This window comes from Marmota marmota, unplaced genomic scaffold (genome assembly GCF_001458135.2).
Source record: "Marmota marmota marmota unplaced genomic scaffold, marMar, whole genome shotgun sequence".
Lineage (NCBI taxonomy): Eukaryota > Metazoa > Chordata > Mammalia > Rodentia > Sciuridae > Marmota > Marmota marmota.
The window spans coordinates 5058828-5067157 of record NW_025999998.1 but is presented as its reverse complement, the minus strand read 5'-3'; the positions used below and the strand labels follow the sequence as shown (position 1 = coordinate 5067157).

Genomic DNA, 8330 nt, shown 5'->3' with positions numbered 1-8330 from the left:
CCCCCCCGCCGCCATCCCCATTATGGATCAGCATCCACTTATCAGGCAAAACATTTGGCCTTTGGTTTTTGGGGGATTGGCTTACTTCACTTAGTATAATGTTCTCCAACTCCATCCATTTACCTGCAAATTCCGTGATTTTATTCTCATTTAATGCTGAGTAATATTCCATTGTGTATATATACCACAGTTTCTTTAAACATTCATCTACTGAAGACTGTCTAGGTTGGTTCCACAATTTAGCTCTTGTAAATTGTGCTGCTGTAAATATTGATGTGGCTGTATCACTGCAGTATACTATTTTTAAAGTCCTTTGGGTATAAACCAGGGAGTGGGATAGCTGGGTCAAATGGTAGTTCCATTCCAAGTTTTCCAAGGAATGTCCATACTGCTTTTCATATTAGCTGCACCAATTTTGCAGTCCCACCAGCAATGTATGACTGACTATGCCTTTTCCCCCACATCCTCGCCAACACATATTATTTGTATTCTTAATAGCTGCCATTCTGACTGGAATGAGATGAAATCTTAGAGTAGTTTTGATTTGCATTTCTCTAATCTAGTGAGAGAGATGTTGAATGTTTTTTTAGATATTTGTTGATTGTATATCATATTCTGAGAAGTGTCTGTTCAGTTCCTTGGCCCATTTATGGTTGGGTCATTTGTGTTTTTTTTTTTTTTTTGTTTTTTGGTCTTAAGTTTTTTGAGTTCTTTATATATCCTAGAGATTAGTGCTCTATCTGACGTGCATGTGGTAAAAAATTTTCTTCCATTCTGTAGGCTCTCTATTTGCCTCACTGATTGTTTCTTTTGCTGAGAATAAGCTTTTCAGTTTGAATCAATCCCTTTATTGATTCTTGATTTTATTTCTTGTGCTATAGGAGAAATAAAATTATTATTCTATTTCTTATTAAGGAAGTCGGGGCTTAATCTGTCAAGATGAAGATTTTGGCCTACTTTTTCTTCTGTTAGGCTCAGGTGCATGGTGAGAGATAGGGGCTTCTTTCATTTTGCTGCATAAGGATTTCCAGTTTTCCCAGCACCATTTATTAAAGAGGCCATCTTTTCTCCAATATATGTTTTTGACATCTTTGTCTATTAGGAGATAACTGTATTTATGTGGGTTTGACTCTGTGTCTTCTGTTCTGAACCATTGGTCTACAAGCCTGTTTTGGTGCCACTACCATGCCATTTTTGTTACTATTGCTCTATAGTATAGTTTAAGGTCTGGTATAGTGATGCCACCTGCTTTACTCTTTTTGCTAAAGATTGCTTTAGCTATTCTGGATCTCTTATTTTTCCAGATGAATTTCATGATTGCTTTTTCTATTTCTATGAGGAATGTCATTGGGATTTTGATTGGGATTGCATTAAATCTGTATAGTGCTTTTGGTAGTATAGTCATTTTGACAATATTAATTCTGCCTATCCAAGAATAAGAAAGATCTTTCCATCTTCTAAGGTCTTCTTTAATTTCTTTCTTTAGTGTTCTGTAGTTTTTGTTGTAGAGGTCTTTCACCTCTTTCATTAAGTTGATTCCCCAATTTTTTTTTTTGAGGCTATTGTAAACAGGGTGGTTTTCCTAATTTCTCTTTCAGAGAATTTTTCACTGATGTACAGAAATGCCTTTGATTTTGGTGTGTTGCTTTTATATACTGCTACTTTGCTGAATTCACTTATTAGTTCTAGAAGTTTTTTGGTAGAATTTTTTGGATCCTCTAGGTTTAGAATCATATTGTTGGCAAATAGTGATAGTTTAGTTCTTCTTTTCCTATCCATATCCCTTTAATTTCTTTCATCTAATTGCTCTGGCTAGAGTTTCAAGAACTATGTTAAATAGAACTGGTGAATTGGGCATCCCTGTCTTGTTCCAGTTTTTAGAGAGAATGCTTTCAATTTTTCTCCATTTAGAATGATGTTGGCCTGAGCCTTAGTATAGATAACTTTTACAATGTTGAGATATGTTCCAGTTATCCCTAATTTTTCTAGTGTTTTGAACATTAAGGGGTGCTGTAGTTTGTTGAACTGTTTTTCTGCATCTATTGTGATGATCATATGATTCTTATCTTTAAGTCTATAGATGTGATGAATTACATATATTGTTTCTGTATATTGAGCCAACCCCAGGATGAACCCTACTTGATTGTGGTGTACTATCTTTTTAATATGTTTTTGTATTCATATTCAATTTGCCAGGATTTCATTGAGAATTTTTGCATCTATGTTCATTAGAGATATTGGTCTGAAGTTTTCTTTCTTTGATGTGGTCTTTGCCTGGTTTTGGGATCAGGGTGATATTGGCCTCATAGAATGAGTTTGGAAGTGTTCCCTCTTTTTCTATTTCATGAATTAATTTGAGGAGTATTGATATTAGTTCTTCTTTGAAGATCTTGTAGAACTGTGTATCTGTCTGGTCCTGGGCTTTTCTTGATTGGTAGGCTTCTGATGACATCTTCTATTTCATTACTTGAAACTGATCTGTTTAACTTGTGTATATCATCCTGATTCAGTTTGGACAAATCATATGACTCAAGAAATTTGTCAATGCCTTCAATATTTTCTATTTTATTGGACTATAAATTTTCAAAATAGTTTCTAATTATCTTCTGTATTTCTGTAGTGTCCGTCCTGATATTTCCTTTTCCATCATGGATGTTAGTAATTTGAGGAAATCAAATACAAAAACATATCAATATCTCTCTCCTTCTCTTAATTAGTATGGCTAAGGGTTTATCAATTTTATTTATTTTTTTCAAAGAACCAACTTTTTGTTTTCTCAATTTTTTCAGTTTTCTTTTTTTCCAATTTCATTAATTTTACTCTGATTTTAATTATTTCTTTTGCTGCTTTTGGTGTTGATTCGTTCTTTTTTTCTAGGGCTTGGAGATGTAATGTTAGGTCATTTATTTGTTGACTTTTTTCTTTTTTTAAGGAATGAATTCAATGCAATGAACTTTCTTCTTTTTCAGTAGCATATTATTTAGTCTACAGGTGTTAGAGTAGCTTCTATTTTTATTTTATCATTGATTTATAATTTTATTCCATTTTGATCTGATAGAATGCAGGGTAGTATCTCTACTTTTTTGTATTTGCTAAGAAAGAGTTGCTTTGTGGCATAATATATGGTCTATTTTAGAGAAGGATCCATGTGCTGCTGTGAAGAAAGTGTATTCACTCGTTGATAGATGAAATATTCTATGTATGTCAGTAAAGTCTAAGTTATTGTTTGTATTATTGAGTTCTATAGTTTCTTTGTTTAGCTTTTGTTTGGAAGATCTATCCAGTGGTGAAAGAGGTGTGTTAAAGTCACCCAGAATTATTGTGTTGGTCTGTTTGGCTCTTGAACTTGAGTTTGTTTGATGAATGTAGATGCTCCATTGTTTGGGCCATATATATTTACACTTGTTATGTCTTGTTGATGTATGTTTCCCTTAAGCAGTATGAAATGTCCTTCTTTATTCCTTTTAATTTACTTTGGATTGAAGTCTACTTTATTTGATATGAGGATGGAAACTCCTGCATGTTTTCACAGTCCATGTGAGTGGTATGTTTTTTCCCCAACCTTTCACCTTCAGTTTGTGGATGTCTTTTCCTATGAGATGAATCTCTTGAAGGCAGCATATTGTTGGATCTTTTGGTTTTTAAATCCAGTTTTCCAGTCTATGTCTTTTGCCTGGTGAGTTTAGGCCATTCATATTCAGGAATATTATTGAGACATGATTTGTATTCCCTGTCATTTTTGTTTATTTTTGGTATTTAACTTGACTTGTTTTCTCTTTTGATTCCTTTTTCCTTTAGTGTAATACCTCCTTTTGCTGATTTTCATTGTTGTTTTTCATTTTCTCCTCGTGGAATATTTTGCTGAGGATGTTCTGTAGTGCAGGCTTTCTGGTTGTAAATTCTTTTAACTTTTGTTTATTATGGAAGGTCTTTATTTCATTATCAAATATAAAGCTTAATTTTTCTGGACATAAGAATCTTGGTTGGCATCCATTTTCTTTCAGAGTTTGGTATATGTTGTTCCATAATCGCCTGGCTTTGAGGGTCTGGGTTGAAAAATCTACTGAGATCTTAATTGTTTTCCCCCTATATGTGATCTGATTCCTTTCTCTTATGGCTTTTAAAATTCTTATTCTGTATGCTAGGCATTTTCATTATAATGTGTCTTGGTGTAGATCTGTTGTAAATTTGTATATTTGGTGTCCTGTAAGCCTCTTGTATTTGATTTTCCAATTCATTCTTCATGGTTGGGAAATTTTCAGATATTTTTCATTGAAGAGATTGTGCATTCCTTTGGTTTGAATCTCTAGGCCTTCCTCTATTCCAATAAATCTTAGATTTGGTCTTTTGATGTTATCCCATAATTCTTGGATATTCTGTTCATGATTTCTTACCATTTTCACTGTGTGGTCAACTTTATTTTAAAGATTGTATATTTTGTCTTCATTATCTGACGTTCTGTCTTCCAAGTGATCTAGTCTGTTGGTGATGCTTTCTATTTTTTTTTTAATTTTGTTTACTGTTTCCTTCATTTCTGGATTTCTGATTTTTTTCCCAGAATCTCTATTACCTTCTTGAAGTAGTCTTTTGCTACCTGTATTTGCTCCCTTATTTCTTTCTTGTTGTGATCAGTGGTTGCCTGTATTTGCTCACTTATTTCTTTGTTGGAATGATCAATTTTTGCCTGTATTTGCTCATTTATATTGTTCTTTAATTCATAGATCATTTTAATTATGTACATTCTGAACTCCTTCTCTGAAATTTTATCAACTGCACTGTCCATGAATTCTATTACTGTATTATCTCAGTTTGTTTGGGACACTTTCCTCCCTTGATTTTCCTGTTGTCTATGTGTCTTCCTTTCTTGCAGTGCAGATCTGAGGTATTACAGTTTCTACTCTATAATATTATAGTGTCCCTGCAGATTACCTGTACCTCACCTTGTTGTTGGGCTTCTGGACCCCAGCTGGTGTCCAATGATAAATGCTCCTGCAACTAAAGGTGGTGGTGGCAATAGCGGAATTAACTCAAGATAGCAATGGGGGTGTCCCAACATAGATGCAACTGCTTTCAGAGATGGGACTGAAAGGGTGGGCCTTTCAATGGCTTTGGACTGACTATTCTGAGATGCAGCTGCCTTCAGGCCCTATCTGTGTCCCAAGATGTAGGCTACTGTATGGGGATGGCTATGGTAATGGCTACACGGTCCAAAGATGGAGGTGGGGTGGGCAGGGTTCTGTGTGGGTCTGCTGGTGGGTGGGTGGGTGTGGTCTGGGGCCAGAGTCTACGTTCCAGCCAGTTTCCTGGGCAGTCCTGGAGAATGTGGCTCGTGGTTAAGCACCTATGGGTTTAATCCCTGGTTAAAAAAAAAAATAGGCATGGAACTGCCATATGACCCAGCTATACCACTCCTTGGAATTTATCCTAAAGAATTAAAGTCATCATACTATAGCAATATATGCATACCCATGATTACAGTAGCACAATTAACAATAGCCACACTATGGAAGCAGTCTAGGTGTCTAACATATGAATGGATAAAAAGAATGTGGTAAATATATATATATAGACAGACACACATAATGGAGTTTTCCTCAGCATAAAGTAAAGTGAAATTATGTCATTTGCAGGAAAATTGATGGAACTTGAGGACAGTATGTTAAGCAAAATATATATGACTCTCATATATGGGAGCTAGCAAGGGAAAAGGAAAAGAAAACTGGGGCGACCCATGAAAATCAAATGGAAATCAGCAGAATAAAGGAAAGGGACCAGTGGGAGGGAAGAGGAAAGGGAAAGGAGAAATACTGGGGAATTATATTTGTCAAATTGTAGTTATATTACATGCATATACAAATATGTAACAATGAATCCCACCATTGTGTACCACTATAATGCACCAATAAAAAAAATGTGGGAAAAAATAAAATTGCCCAGTTTCTCATCCAAAAAGGGAAGGACATTTGTTATAGAATTAAAGACATGAGAGACATAAAATTTGCATCCCTCATGTCATTCCCATTGAAATGTAAACTTGGAAAATGTCTACTAAAGATATTCATTGTTCATTTTTTATTCATTCTAATAATGCCTCTTTTTGTTATGATCTCATCTCAAAAAAGTTTCTAACTTTGATTTTAAAAATGGGAAACATCTGTAACCTAATATATTAACTCAACTGTTTATTTTCTAGCTTTATTATGAAGAATAATTATTAAATAAAATACCCCAAAATCATGAATACTATAATTCTTAGAAAGTGCTTTCTAGATTGAAAGAAATTTAATATAGTTTGAACTAGTCAAAAGTCCATAAAGTTTGTGAAATTTGTCTATAGTAACTTTTTACAATCTATACTGTGTGTTGGAAAATTAAATACTAAGTTAGGTAAAACTAAAAACAAATTTCCTCTCTTCAATGTAAACATATTGATTCAGAATAATATATCAACTTTTCCACCATATCTAGATCTTTCTCAAAAACTAGGTGAAGAGAAAGATATTCCTAACATTTGAGGCTACAACTAGAAGCAGCATGTGTTTTACTTAAAACTGCTTTGTGAATACAATGTTCCAATTGCTGAATTTTCAAGTTTTTTCATATGGAATTATTTTCTAAGTCTTCCACTTCGTTCATTTGTTCAGCAAGTATTGAGTACCCACTATGTGCTAGGCACTTTCCTAGGGCATTGGGGATAGCAGGCTGAGTAAAACAGACAAGAAGGCCTAGTCTCATAAAGTTTACAATCTAGTCTGGAACTCCTTAGCTCATGTCAGGAAGACCAATCATATTTAACTAGTGGTATTGTGTATTTCCCAGTATATTATCTCTTATCCCCATGTGTATGGGAAGAACAGTAGTAAAACACTGTTATTGTCTTTAGGAATTGCATGGCTATATGTCTGAGATGATAGATATGTCAGTTACTCCTATCTGATCACTACACATTGTATGCTTGTATTGAACTGACTGCCACAGTACAGAAAGGATTGGGGAGAGGTTCATGAAAATTGAAGGGCGATCAGTAGGGAAGAGGAAATGGACAAGAGGGAGAGAAAAGGGGGGGGGAAAGGGCAAATACCAGGGAATGAATTTGGCCAAATTATATTGTTATATCATGTGCATGTATGAATAAATAACAATGAATTCCTCCATCATGTCTAATTATAATGTACCAGTAAAATATAAAAAATTGCTACACTGCATCCATAAATATATAAAATTACTATGTGTCATTTAAAAATATATTAAAAGGAGAATGGCATGGCAATCATTCTGAATTTCCAAAGTTGAATAAGAATATAATAAATTGGAAGGAACAAAAAACTCCCTATGTGAATACTCAGCTGAAATCTTCTCCAGATGGTTGAGATATTTATATACTATGTGAAGCTATTTATTGACTTAATTCTCATACTAAATGAAGATAGGGATAAATTTTAAACATTTTTTAAAAACCTTAGATTAAATACCTGTCTCAGAAGAAAGTTATAGTAGTGATGGAGGATATCAACCACCCAGATGTTTGATGTTCACTTTGTTCCCCTAAAATGAGAATGTTTTGGTGCCTACTTACCAGGGATAGAAAGTGCTTAATACAAGCAATGCTCAGGGGTAGGGGTGGTGCAAAATGAGAAAACCACTCTAACCAATGAAAAATTATATAGCCACAAATTTTAAAAAGACACTCAGAAAAATTATAACAAAGAAGATATATTAAACTACATTATAAATATAAAGCATCTTTTTGTAATGATAATAATGTTAGGTTTCAAAATTAAAATATATCTGATTGAGTAGAACTACTGTTTTGAACAATTTCTCGTGTGACAGACAAAATATAAATTACAAAAAGAATCTGTCCAATTGAGTAGTATACTTGGTGAAAATATCTTCTAAGATGCCAAGACATTTTATCTGCATCTTCACCTGCTTTAGGAAATAATTCTGACTTTCTAGGTAAGTTCAAGAAGTTCTATCTCCAGCAAGAAGTAATAAAAATGATGAGATAATAACAAATATCCACTGAATTAGAATTCCTATTAGTGTAAAAACTGGCATTCGTGTATTGATCTGTTTTGCAGTCATTATATCATATGTTGATTTATTATTATGATTTTACTTTTAAAATATTGGTAAAGAGACCAGGTGTGTGGTAGTGCAACCCTGTAATCTCAGTTTCTTGGGAGGCTGATGCATGAGGATTGAAAGTTCAAGGTCAGTCTGGGTGACATAGTGAGATGCTGTCTCAAAAAAATAAAAAAAGACTCGAAATGTAGCTCAGCAGTAGAGCACCTCTGGGTTCAAACCCCAGTACTGCCCCCCCCCCA

The 8330-nt window shown here is 34.1% G+C and overlaps 1 pseudogene; it reads right to left on the bottom strand.

The window, feature by feature from the left end:
• Window positions 1–5056, bottom strand: part of LOC107148188 — a 9770-nt pseudogene extending 4714 nt beyond the window's left edge.
• Between the last annotated feature and the right edge of the window lie 3274 nt (window positions 5057–8330).